Source organism: Mirounga angustirostris, unplaced genomic scaffold (genome assembly GCF_029215605.1).
Source record: "Mirounga angustirostris isolate CCGP_5_RB_7025 unplaced genomic scaffold, mMirAng1.0.hap1 SCAF_2, whole genome shotgun sequence".
Classification (NCBI taxonomy): domain Eukaryota; kingdom Metazoa; phylum Chordata; class Mammalia; order Carnivora; family Phocidae; genus Mirounga; species Mirounga angustirostris.
The window spans coordinates 103,560,150-103,574,864 of record NW_026991710.1 but is presented as its reverse complement, the minus strand read 5'-3'; the positions used below and the strand labels follow the sequence as shown (position 1 = coordinate 103,574,864).

The 14,715-nt window shown below is 36.2% G+C and overlaps 1 long non-coding RNA gene across 1 annotated transcript in view; it reads left to right on the top strand.

Moving 5' to 3' along the window:
* LOC123848257 (uncharacterized) overlaps window positions 1-14,715 on the top strand; it is a 103,291-nt gene that overhangs the window by 39,675 nt on the left and 48,901 nt on the right. The gene's annotated exons all lie outside the window — the stretch shown is intronic.

Genomic DNA, 14,715 nt, shown 5'->3' with positions numbered 1-14,715 from the left:
GCCCTATTTTATAGCCTCAGAGATGGGCATCCATCCTCTCCCTGAGAGAATATTTATTCCACATTTTAATAGATTTCACAATTAGGAAACTTTTCCTGAAAGTCTGTCCAATTTTTCTTTGCTTAATTTCTTTCCTTGGCATTTGGTAATGGCTCAGAGTTCTGAAAATCATTCAAAGGCAGTTGATCTGGAAAAGTGTAGCTGCAAATATTCATGATGCCTGTCAAACAGTGAGAGCTTTAGAAACTGGTGGAAGTACGCCTATCATGGGCATCAGAATCACTTTGATTTCCTCTATGAATTCCATTTCTGTGTTTGCTTTATGACATATGATTTATATTACCATGAATTTGAATCAGCAGAAATCATCTGAAACCTTCAATGGCATAATTTTTTGGCTTAACAGAAATCAACACAGGTCACATAATATCACTAGGGAAAAGATCAGTTACTTATAGCAAACTTCACCAAGGCTGTGGTCCTAATTTTTTCCAATATGGTAGGCGAAGCCTGGTAAGAGCATCAAAGGCATGAGTCTCTCAAAGGAATAATTTCCTCCTTAAAAGAGCTTTAAATGCCCAATTCAAGGAAATCAAATTTGGTCATCCAATGAGAAAAAATACACATATTTTGAAGAAGCAATTAACTTACCTCCATATTCTTAAATTTATCTCCTCAAGACTTTCATTTCTCCTGCCTTGTAACAAACTAAAGACAATAATAACAATAAAAACTCAAAACAAACAAACAAAAAGGCCTAATTTAAGCAAGCATTTCTGATAATTTCTAAAAATATACAATTCTGGAATAAATTGCAAATCAAATTTTATATTTTGCAATCCTTTATGTTTATTTTTTGACAAATTAATACACATCCAGTAATAGGAAACATATCCAATATATTAATAAGCTTTGTTGTATTTTTATGCTTATTTTCCAAATTAGGATTTCCTCTAAACAGTGTGATTGGATATAAAATATGTTTTTACCAAAACTCAAGTTTTTAATTTAAATATTCTTTTGAAAGCAATTTATGTACATAAAACAAGTTTATTTCTTAAAGATTTTATTTTTTTATTTGTCAGAGAGAGAGAGAGCACAAGCAGGGGGAGCGGCAGGCAGAGGGAGAAGCAGGCTCCCAACGGAGCAAGGAGCCCAATGCGGGGCTCGATCCCAGGACCCTGGGATCATGACCCGAGCCGAAGGCAGACGCTTAACCAACTGAGCCACCCAGGTGCCCCACATAAAACAAGTTTTAATAACTTTGAGTAATTCTCATTGTAAAACATCTAAATGGGAGTTTCATTAACAGCAATATTAGGACCTGCAGTTTTGTCTTCCAGATATATGATGAAGTCTGTCCATAATGACTTCAGATATTAAGAATTTTTCTTTATCCTTTGCTGGCCTTTATTATCACCTTTCTGCTGTTTGTCAATAAGCTTTTCCAATCTCATAGCCTCCCTGCAAACAAGGGATTCATACTGGTGCAATATTCCACACTCTTAAGAATGCTTAATATGGTAAGTATCAGGTTATACTGTTGTTGCTGCTAAAAATGGCAGGTCACTGTGCAAATTAGAAAGGGGTTCTTTCCTGTGGCACAAACACTGCAAAAAGTTGCCCCCTCTAAGCACATTAATTAGAAATAGTATATTTTCCTTTCTTCTGATGTAAGGCAGTTTCCCAGACTGGATATAGGCAGGGCACAGAGCATGACAAGTAGAGTGCTCCCTGAGTTTTAGCACATCATACTTGCCTGGCTAAGTGCCCCTATGAAGGGCACAGGAGAAACCACCATATTCAGTGACTCTGGATTCTGCATGTCATTGTCTGCGTTACCAATCAATGTGATAATAGACAATAAGGAAATGCCCACCAAAGACCTCCAGTTCCCCTATTACTTGGACCCTGTTTTCTAAAATAAGATCTAGTTCCACTGTGACTTAAAAAATGTGATATTTAAACTAAAATAATCAGAAACAACCTCTTTTCAGAGAGGCTTTCAGAGCATGAAATACTAGGAAAAAAATTGGAGAGGTAGGCAGATCTAGAATCCATGTTGTAATATTTACTGGTCAAATTATTTAAACTTTCTTAATCTTTCCTGATCCATATAATGGAGGTAATAATGGCTGACGGGAAGACTAAATGAAATAACCATGAAATGCTTATTGAATAGTCTATAGAACATAGTTATATACAGTATCTGGCTTTAATTCTACATGGAAAGAAGACAGGGAAATATAATAATCTGGCACAGTAAACTGGCTGTTCCTTTCATTAAAGCTTGATTCTGTATATGAGTCAGTGTGTGGTTACTATGGAAATCACTGAATGGTAAAGGTGATTACTTTAACAAATTCCTTTGTAGCATATTCACTGCAAAATACTTCTGTTTCTGAGTAGCCTGAGGTATGTGGTTTCTTTGGAACATTCTCTAAGAAGTTTGTCCTAAGCATTTGAATTCTTTCTCCCTTCTCCCCAGTCCCCATATGGGATATGGTATTTATGAGTAAAAAAAATAAATATATTAGATACCCTCAGAAATTTACTGAAAAGACTAAACAAATTCTTGTCTTTTTATATGCATGTTTAATTCTGGACAAACTGCCTAATACCTTGATCCTGTTTCTTACATATTCTGCAGCAGTTTAATATTCTATGACCTCCCAGCCAGTTCTTTACAGAGAACCTTAAGTGGAGGGGGTTGAAATGGGTAAACATCATAGATAAATATTTTCTGGAGGAAACTGGTCTGGCTGAATATACAATATTAGATAGGCATTTCTGTCTTCTTTTTATGATTTAGTTTTGTTGCTACCTTTCAAATTAGACACTTGTTCTTTAAAATGGAGATTATGAAAAATGGAAGAAGGGTCAGAAAGATGAAACATTGCTGGTTTTGAAGATGGAGAAAGAATGAATCAAAGAATGTGCCAGGCCTCTACTGAAAAAGGCAGAAAACAGATTCTCACCAAGAGCCTCCAGGAGAAATATAATCCTGCCCACACCTTGAGTTTAGCCCAGTTAAATCTGTGTTGGATTTCTGGCCTCTGGAACTGTAAGATAACAAATTTGTGTTGTTTTAAGCCAAATAAATAAATAAATAAATAAATAAATAAATAAATAAATAAATAAAGCAGAGATTATGATATCATTATTGTATAAACATTTATACAATTGAGGAGCATTTAAAGGGCTTCATGAGAAAAGAGCTATATTAATCAAATACAATATATTTAACAATATATCTGTTTAACTACCTCAAATTTCCTTTCAGTTAAATAGAAAGTTTAATTATTGAAAAAAATCTAATAGAGGAGAACCCTACAGTGAGGCTGGCCTTGGGGTTAGATTAGCAATGGGGGCATTCCGAGAAAGCTGTAAGGAAAGAGAAGCATTTTCTCACTTAAATTTCCTGTCCTCTAACAATCAATTCTGCTGTATGGAAGTCATTCTGTTGTGAGAATTATCAATGGTCATGTCTAAAGTTAGCATTCAGGAGGACTACTTTTCTTGAATCACTTCCTCATGTTTTACTTTACAAGTACAAGAAAAACTAGATGTTTCTGTTATTCTCTAGGACGCTTTCAAATTAGGCCAATGTAATTAGAATATGGAGTTTTCGCAGATAATTACAGTACATGTTTAATAGTCCCATCAGGATCCTAAAAGAAATTGTATGATTCCTAGATAAACAAGAATCATGAAACTTGGGTTGAGTTCATCCACTCGCTCGACAGATATTTATCGAGTGCCTACCCACACTGCACTGCCATTCCTGCCGCAGAGGCACGGTAAGCAAAGTAATCATGCTGAGCTCTCGTCCTCTCGGAGCTTTTGATCAATCAGGGAGATGCTCATTCACTACATGATCACACAGAAATGTAAAACTGCAACTCTGTGAAATACTCTGAGGGAATGCTATGCTATGCAGCCCACATGAGTCTGTACAAAGGGGTTTTAACATAGTGTGGTCAGAAAAGGATTCACTGGAAAAATTAACAGTGGACTAATGTCTGAAGTAACTAGAAGAGGGAAGGGAAATTAGGACCCTCCTGTCTAAAGGCCTTGAGGAGAGAGAAGTAGAAGGAACTAAAATAAAGACGGTGTGACTGAATCCCAGAGAGCAGAGCTTTAGAAAGTAGGTTAAGGATTTGCATAATTAACCTGAAAGAGACAGAAAGCCTCTGGGATTTTTATTTTTATTATTTTTTAAAGATTTTACTTATTTATTTGACAGAGAGATAGAGAGCACAGATAGACAGAGGGCAGGCAGAGGGAGAAGCAGGCTTCCCGCCGAGCAGGGAGCCCGATGAGGGGCTCGATCCCAGGGCGCTGGGATCATGACCTGAGCTGAAGGCAGACGCTTAACCGACTGAGCCACTCAGGCGCCCCCTACCTCTGGGATTTTTAAAGAAGCAGAAACATTACTAGGTTTGTGTTTTGAAAAATTACCTCTGACAGCAAAATTGAGAATGGACTGGAGATAGAGAAAGTAAAGGCTAATGCAGTAGTGCAGAGAGACCATCAGGCTTTAGTCTACACATCGCCATCAGAACTCTTTTTAAGGTCATTAGTGACCCCCACATTGACTAATCACATGGTCATATATCATTCACTTTATCTAACTGCTCAGCAGGATTTGACATAATTGATCACTCCTTTCTTTTTAAAATATTGTTCCACCTGTGCTTCATTTTCCTCCTCTTCAGTCTCCTTGACTGGTTCTTCCTATCCCTCTAGCAAGCTGCAATACTCCAGAGCTTTTTCCATGGACTACTCTTTCTATGCTTCCTCCCTAGGTGATCACATCTAATCCCATGACTTTAAGTATAGCTACATGCTGACAACCTGTTAACCTATACCTTCATTTCTAACCTTATCTACTGAATTTTTTTTATCTGTCAACCATGCCAAAATATATCTTTAATCTGGCCTCCACTGCTGATACCCTGTTTTAGACCACTATCTTTCACAAATAGCTTTCTATATTGTCTCCTTGCCTTTACCCAAGCCTCCTAAAATATAAACCAAATCATGTCACTCTTTTGCTCAAGCCCTCTAAAGTCTTTCAGTATTAGGAGTAAAATCCAAAATTTTTCTCATAACCCACAAAGTCCTAAATGATCTGAAGTCTACTGTCCTTCTCGCCTGCCTTCTACTCTTTCTAGTCTCTTCCTTGGTAGCTTCATTCCAGCTGGCTTCCTTGAAGGCCCTAAAAAAGCAGTGAAAGCCCAGGGATCATGCATTTGCTGTTCTCTCTACCTAGAAAGCACCCTCTGCCCAATATCAGAAGGCCATCTCCCAGGTCCCTCACATCTTTTCTCAAATATGTTTACAAGTAAGCTTTTCTGGCCACCCCCTATAGAATAATACCCTATTCGAATCATTCCCTTTTACTCTTACTGGCTTTATTTTTCTTAGTGGAATTTATCACATAATTTCCCCATATAGAATTTATACCTCACATTTATATGTAGCTATTAGTTTATTGTAAACACCCCCGCCCCCACCAAAGACTGTGAGTTCTGTGAGACCTGGAAGTTTGTTCTGGTTATTACTTTATGAGACAATGTACATGGTAGGCATCCAATAACACATCTGTTGATTTAATAAACAAATCCATAAAATCAAATTAAAAATAAATTAGGTGCTGAGAATTTGAACTAAAGTGACTTACATACAGTGGACACTCAAAAAAATTACAGTTATCAGTAATTATTCATATATATCATATATTTATCTCTCAGAAATAACCACGAGGTAAAAAAAATATTAGTCCTATTTGGCAGATAAGAAAATTGAGGCTCAAAAAAAATTGGAATTTTGCCCAAGATTCCACAGTCAGTACATGTTTGAGTAAGACGTCTAATCTAAGTCTTGTAACTCCTTTCCACTGTCTCCTATAAACAACCTGGGTATTGCAAACACACTTTGACTTTGTATATTCAGGTAGTTACATTAAAAAAATCTTGGCACAAAAGTAAGGTAACAGTTTGTGGAATATGATAGGGAAAAAGAGTCAGAAAAAGTACATGTCAAACTCTGGCTCAGGCAATAACGCAGGTTATGACCTTAAACACACTCTTCACCTCTCAACTTTAATATTTGCCTCTATAAACTGATAATCTTAAAACTTGCACAGTACACAGTGGGATACCAATGATTAATGGTTACTGCCTGCAAAGAATTATCTAAATGCTAAATAATATTATCATTACTAACAGACTTGGAATTTTGGTTCAGAACATTTGGCTGCTTATTCAAGCCTTATCTAAACTATCTAAGTCTTAGGTCTTTAAAACTGGCTTTGCTAAACTTTGTCACTGCTTATTGTCTAAAGTGATTTATTTAGAAGAGTTTATCCTGTGAATCCTGTGAAATTTTTAAATTTCTATTTTTAAAGTCATCCCTCAAAAGGAAGTAAGGAAGTATTTATTAGGAAAACAAAAACAGCCCCCTAGAGAAGGGATTCCTTCTGAACTTGCCATTTGGTCTCAGTATCTTGTGGTGGATGTCGCTAATTCTCTGAATATGTGGCTGGGCCAAATTTTACAATGGCAGTGGAAATCCTGAACACTTCCAGCCCAAAGGGATACAAAATCCAGGTACAACAGGCAAGAGGAGAGAAAACTACTGACTGGAAAATGGGTCAGTAAAAAAAAAAAAATTCAGTGTAGCCATTCAGCAATGTTCCTTGATAAGAACTTGAGATAATTCAATGCAGTACCAGTTTTAAGTGTTATTTTTGTCAATGCATACATATTATTTTGACAATCTTTCATCACATATATCATATATATTGTTTACTTATTAAGACTACTGTGAAGATTAAATTAGTTAATATGATTCCTGTAAGATGAACATAGTCATTAGCAAGAAATATTCAATTAAAAACAAACACTTTCAGATCTACAGTGGACCAAGTAAAGAAATATATATATATACCAGGTGACAGCTAATGAATAGTATGATCATTTTGGAGTTTGTTGTACAAGCTCCTGTGGGCAGACATCAATCTTTTGAATTTATATAGCACCTACTGACTACCCTGAAGCCCTTAACAAGTTGTGACATGGGATGATTTAAAGCAGTAACAAGGAAAAGAAAAACAAAATAAGAGCGGAAGGAAAGAGTACATGCTACTTTGCTGAGTTTCACAGTGGGCACAATGGCCTACTTAAACCTTGAGAGTTACACTTGAGGTTGCCAAGTCTTGTTTAAACAGTTAACTCTAAGTCCCAAGGAAGTTAGAGGATTCAATGTCTACCAATATAACTTTTTATCACAACTTACATGAATCTTCTATAATGAACATCAAATATGTTTGGGTGAGCTAATTCTGATCACATACTGGCAAGGTGTAACAAAAGCCCCCTCATCTTCTCACAAATGGGAGTTATTTTCATGTAAAGCTTTGGAGGTTAAAGAATCATCACTTCCCACATCGGTGTGTGTAAAAACAATGGTTCTGTCTATAGTCCCATCCACCCAAATCTCCTGTTCTTTCTAAACTTCCTACTTTCTTCTTACACTCTCCCCAGCCCCCAATATACACTGGCCTACCTCCAGCTCATTCCTAAGAGGAGATAGTATTTCCACGTCTGTGCACACTGAACATATTCAGAGAAGAGTTCACCCTTGTTAAGGCCGGGATGATAGGAAATTTCCTACTATTACAGCAGATGAACCAGGCTTTATTTACTGAGCATGCTCGATGACAGACTTCTCATGCTGGAATGGACATTCTGGGGGTGGCCTGCCTCAGAATCTAAGGCAGAATAGTTTCTGTGGGGCAGCACAAATCCTGCAAAATTGTGTGTGGTTTCCCCTTAAATACTGTTTATTAAAAGCATTACCAATAGTTAGGAGCATCCTAGAGATGTTGGCAAGAAAATTCCACTTGTACAAATCATGTAAATATGTATTTTTAGGGTTTTTAAAAAATAATAACCTAAAACTGGTTTATATTTTTGTTGCATTTACACTTACTAAAAAAATAAGGTAATCAAATCCTTCTTATTTTTACACAGTCAACAGAGGTTATGACCAAACTGGTTTTGAATCAGACAATATGGAAATTACATATATCCCTATGTCTAGGACAAGCCTATAAAAATTCTTCGGTATAGAAGCAACTAATCCTTGATCTGCTTCTTTTCTCTTCTTGGATTGTGACTGCTTGGGTGAAAACATAACAATAGTTATATAATCTGTCTCCAGTTTAAGAAAACTGTGGGAGTTAACACAAAAACAGTTATATATATATATATATATATATATATATATATATATATATAACATATATGTATATATTATATTCATATACACTTTCCTGATTCTTCAATTTCTACAAACTCCTAATTTAAAGTAAATTACCAACAAAAACAACAAAAAACATGATAACTCTGTACTCCTAGCTACATATTTTTCTCTATTCCCAAGATCATTTTATTAGTGGTAACCCACATATTGCAGCTTGATAAAATAATATATTCCAGGCAGTCCTTGGGTGACTTAGTGAAATCAGTTAGAAATAACCTAGTAGATGTGTGGAAAAAATATTCAAGATAATGTTTAAAAGAGATTAGTGTTTCTTAGTAACAGAAAAGTGGCTTTGAAAAAGAGATGGAACATATTATTTTGAAAATGTTCCTTTAAAATACTAAAAACAGGGGCGCCTGGGTGGCTCAGTCGTTAAGCGTCTGCCTTCGGCTCAGGTCATGATCCCAGGGTCCTGGGATCGAGCCCCACATCAGGCTCCCTGCTAGGCGAGAAGCCTGCTTCCCCCTCTCCCACTTCCCCTGCTTGTGTTCCCTCTCTCACTGTGTCTCTCTCTGTCAAATAAATAAATAAAATCTTCATTAAAAAAAAATAAATTAAAAAAATACTAAATACAAGCTACTCTTATGGAAGAAATACAGTTTAAAGGATTAAGGTTTACATTAAGCCAGGCAAAAACTTTCAGAATTTGAATATTTAAATGCATGGTATCTATTTAAAGAACTCTACAGAACTCTTATTAAAATAAAGATCTTTCTTATTGTCATTGTTTTGTCATTTTCTGTGATAATTTTCTGACAGATTTTTTTTTTTTTTTTTAAGAGAGAGAGAGAGCAGGCACAGCCGAGTAGTGGCGGGAGGGCAGGGGAGGAGAGGGAGAAAGAGAAACCCCAGCAGGTTCCACGCCCAGCACAGAGCCCACATGGGGCTTGATCTCAGGACTAGGAGATCAAGACCCTGAGATCATGACCTGAGCCAAAATCAAGAATCCAACACTTAAACAACTGAGCCACCCAGGCGCCCCCCTGACCGAACTTTTTAAAGCAAAGCACACTTATTTTCAAACTTGAAAAATGGAGGGAAAATCCATGTTGTGACAACTGTAACCTATCAATTAAGTGATTATAATAGGGCTATCTAAAATTGAAAATGGCTGGAAAAAATTCTTTGAACTTTTATCTCATAGAGTTCTCCATCTTATTTCAGAGAGGACATTTTCAAGTTGATGTGGTGTTGCTACCTATGGGCAGCTCCAACTTTCACCTGATTGTCCCCAAACTGCTTTTGTCCTAATGGTAGGCCTTTCATGGAAGGGCCTGAGAAAATGATTGCTGAATCCACTAATGTTGAATCCCCCACAAATAAGGGACATAACAGTTATTCTCACCTGCTTGCAAAGAGGGGTTAATCTGAAGTATCTTGAATAAGCACCCAGTACAATTGCATTAAAAATAAGCCAGCCTCATGGTGAGTATATGGAAAAACAACTATAAGACATTTTTCAACATTGGTAATGTTATTGTTACTTAGATCTTTTTTCAAATAGAGACAGAATGTACCTTTCTTCCAAAAAGGGATCATGAAAGTGAAACAGGAATAAAGAAATGAGAAACACTGCACCTTTCTCAGGGTACAGCTTTTATAAGGTTCTGTACACTAGGTTATTCAACCACTTTGTCTGTAGCAGTACTTCCTTTCCTCCCAGCAATTTGGACCAGAAAGACTGTAACAGCAATTGGAATATGAGTCACAGGATGTACTTTAGGTCAAGACAGCAGTTAAGGAAGACCAAGTCAATACTTTTTCAAATTGTGCAAGTGTGAGGATTTTTCTTCTCTCTTTGTTTTTTTTCATTTGTTTTCTTTCATCTTTTTTTAAAGTACTGATTTTATGTTTTGGCCTAAAGTTCTTCATGCTCCTAGAAATGGGGCTAGCTTTAAAAAAAATCAGAGTTTTTTATTGTTGTTGTTGGTATTACTGCAGTTGCTTTTAAATCATTTTAGGGAATTCTATTCCATGTGGATGGGTAATATTGCCTAGTCTTTCCTGATCAAAGGTCCTGATCTAAAGTTATCCTGATCTGAAGTTCAAGATAAAAAATACATTTCCAATGAGAGCACATTTAAGTAATTGTGGCCACAGCATATCTCATGGAATAAAATATATTCAGCAGTTTCAAGTTACTTAAATTATATTTCTAGAGATTCTTTTATTGAAGTCTTACTTTTGAAAATGAATTCCTGGGATCAGGAAGCTTTCTTAACTCATTGGACTGATCAATGTGCAAGAAGCATTCATGGTAATTGTCAGGACGTGTATTATGCTTAGAGACCAGTGTTGATAAGATACGTTGTTGGCACTGCAAATGATCCGTGGGGACGGGGAAGGGAGGAGGGGTAAACACTGTGTCTGGCAACAGTCTCTTAATTTCCAAGACACCTATCACCATGATGATGAGATCCATAAACAGACCTACTAACTTAAAATCAGTACATAATGTGCTAAATTCTTTATACTCTTGCTGTAGGACTCAGGGGCAGGGAAGGAAAGAAAGGAGACTATGTCATAGATTTAGGAAGTGTGATTAAGAGTAAGCACTTTCCTCAAGCCCTGACAATACCATGAGGGCATGTTTTCCCTAAACAATCTGGTTTTGTTTCTTTGGAAGGGGCTGGGCCTGGGCAGCGGGATAGAGATGTAATCAGAACACATACGGACTGGGGAATTCTAAGTGCACTTAGTAAAGTTTATTGTTTTGGGGTAGATAGCCTATTTGTTTTTCAACAGCTCACTTATGACAGAACTGGGGAAACTGGAATGCACAGAATGATAAATTAATTTCAACAGATTATAAAACAGTAGATGTAATTCTACTTTTCAGGAAAATGAGATTTTCCACATAGCATTGAGTAGAAATCTAGGGTATGTTATAAAATCCGTATCAGATAATATGGATTACAGAGTAACAATGCATAGCCCCTATCGTAAAGAGCTCTGTGTTAGTAGTTCATCAATGAAATTTTATGATGAATCAGAAGTTGTATTTGAATAATGATCACAGACTATTGTTTTTCTTTCTGCATAAGGAAGAAAATAAAATTGGTCTGCTCTTACCTGCTATTCATAATTGATTGCTAAATTATACCTATCTACTTTCTTCATTATGTCTCAGAACATGTGGAAGGAAGGCAGTGTGCCTTGAAGGTTGCACTGTCAAGAAGAATATTCTTTCAGAAATGAATTACCTAAAGTAAACTCATTATATTTCTCCCCATCCTGACCCATAGAGAGCCATGCTTCCTTTTCCTAATGTTCATATTTTTCCTTTTGACGTGGGGAACAAAAGCAAAAAAGAGGGGTGCCTGGGTGGCTCAGTCATTGGGCATCTGCCTTCTGCTCGCGTCATGATCCCGGGGTCCTGGGATCAAGCCCCGCATCAGGCTCCCTGCTCGGCAGGAAGCCTGCTTCTCCCTCCTCCACCCCCCCTTCTTGTGTTCCCTCTCTCGCTGTCTCTCTCTCTCTGTCAAATAAATAAATAAAATCTTTTAAAAAAAAAAAAACAAGCAAAAAAGAAATATAGATAAAATTAAATGTCCTTATAACCTGCAGCCCATTGACAAATACTTGAGTCAGGCAGAGCATAACATTCCTCCAGAAACTCCCAACTGTCTTAACATTAATGCTTTGCTAGAGGGAAGAACCACCTTAGTTTGATGATATCTAGGCCTCCAGGATCCTGTGAGTCTTCTTTAGTGTGTGAAAGTCCTTTTGGAAATTTCCATTTGTCTTTACGTACTCCAACTCCCAAGTATATAATCAGCCATTCCTCCCAACCCCAGTGCAGCCCCGCTTTCTGCCCATGGGTCCTGTGCTTTAATAAAACCACCTTTTTGCACCAAAGATGTCTCAAGAATTCTTTCTTGGCTGTTGGCTCTTAACCCGAGCACTTCAGACCACATCACTTATTACCTGATTCTCAAAAATAAACTATCTTAATTTCCATGAATCTAAAATATAATGAATACTGACCATTGTTCCAATTGGAATATGAATTTAAATTGCCCTTTTTGGTTTTATCCAGGCTTCCTGAAGGCAGGGAAAGCTTTTCTATTTTCCTTACTGTGTTCATACCTCTCATTCATAGAATGATGGAAATTGAAGAAATTCATTATCTTCCACAAAAGTTAGTTCTAAAGTTAATAAGACACCTACTCAGGGACTTCTAATAACCTTATTTCATTGATTATAAACTTTCCCTGAGTATCCCTAACCTGCTCATAACATTGGCCCTAACTAGAGTAATGTTAGGAATTTATTCACTATTATGGAATATGCTGGGAACATTGTTCATTATATTTCTATTTAATCTACCTTTAAAAAATCCTTTTCTAAAAAAATGTTTCTAAGACTTAATGCAAACTTTCTATTTTAAAATTAATACAAATTCAAAATAAAAAATTTGGGAAAGAATAGTGGGGAAAAATGTTTAAACCAAAATACTCTACCCAGAGGCAAACTTTTAATTTGTAAATTTTGGTGCATTTTTAAAGAAAAAATGAAAATACTGGATTGATGCAATACGTGCAACATACAATTTTGTCTACTATTTTCTTTTCTATGTTGTTAAATATTCTTAGAAAAATCTAATTTTTAAATGAGTATAAGACAATGTTGCTTGGAGGCAGCACACTTTTAATAAAGGTTTGGATGATTCTACTTTTCCATTTTGTTGTTAAATGTATTTGAGATGTATTTTGTTGTATAGTGAGTAAGAATCTAATCTTTAAAAAAAAAATGTTTCCAACCATTTTTCTTTTGAATGATATAATCTTACTCATTTGTTTCAGATGTTTTCCCTAGCTTTGTGACTGGTAACCTCAAATTTGCTCTCATTCTCCTTTAATCCATGATGTTAACCGAGTGATCTTTTTTAAAACCCAAATTTGATTACTATATTGTCTGAGCAACTCATGGGATAGGAGAAAGACTGCAGGAGAGGTGGATTTTGAGTGAAAATAAACCAGTATATCAGTTTCCAAAATTTGAGTTACTCATTAGATATCTGTATAAGATGTGAGTTTGGAGTTTAGGGTTGGGCAACATGAAGATAATTTTTAAGGCATACTATTGGATTGAAATTAATGCAAAGAAGTTCAAAGCTTGAGTTCTGAATCACTCCATTGTTTAGAGGTAAAATAGTACTTAGAGGTAAAGTCAGCCAGGAGCTAAAATTCTCAAGAATTGAGGGAATAGTGACATGGAGATCTGTTAATGTCATCTGAACTGTTTCTTTTAAGAGATTGTTTAAGTTTCTTCTTTAGCTATGCTTATAATTTTTCTGTTGGTTCCTGTCTCTTTCCTTAATTCCCATAAGCTATCTTATTATTTCACACCTTTGTCACTTTTCAATTAATTCAAGGAGAGTTTAAGTTTGTTCTCCACCTTGCCAATTTTCTGTAGTGCCATGTAAGCTTTTTTATTACCTCAAATGGCGCTCTTCACATTTTCATTTCAATGGGTCCTCAAATTGTAGTCTTCTGTTCTTACTTTATGGAGTCCAGGCCCTCTCATATCACACTGAAAATGCAGAACAGCTTCCAAAATGTTATACTGGTTTTGTAGTAAATCTCCCCACCCCAGAGATATGCTTCCCCTTGGATCCTTGGATGATGTTTCTTTTCCTTTCTTCTATAGGATTTCTTCATAGACTCTAAGTTGTTGTTGTTTTGTTTTGTTTTCATCAGCTTGTCCTCACATAAAGACAGAGTTCCTCAGGTCCAGTTTTGCCAGCAGGATAGATATGAGAATTTCCTTGAGGCCTAGATGAATCTGTCTCACTGAATGTTACTTGAATCATCTTCCTATGAGCTTGATGAAAAGCTGTTATGTGTTGCTCCACCTGGCAGTTTAAGAAGTTTTCTTAATAAATACACGAAAAAATGTTCAATGTCAATTAAGGAAAGCAATTTTAAAAATGAGATATCACTCTACATTCAGCAGTATGCTATAATAAAACAGAGGGACAATTAACAAGTGTTGATGAGGATATAGAAAAGTCAGAACACTGATATATTGATGGTGGAAAGGTAAAATGATGCAGTCACTTTGGCTTTTAATAATTTGACTATAATGTGTTTTACTGTGGATCTCTTTAAATGTATTCTGCCTGGAGTTCTTCAGACTTCTTGTATGTGTAGATTTACATACTTCATCAAGTAAGGAATGTTTTGACCATTATTTTTTCAAACATTCATTCTGCTCCTTTCTCTCCTCTAACACTGGGACTCCCATATGCATATGTTGGTCCACTTAATAGTGTTCCATAGATCTCTTAGACTCTGTTCATTTTTCTTCAGTCTTTTGTGTTCCGGCCTCTCAGACTGGATAAATTGATCTATCTTCAATTTCACCAATTCCTTCTTTTTT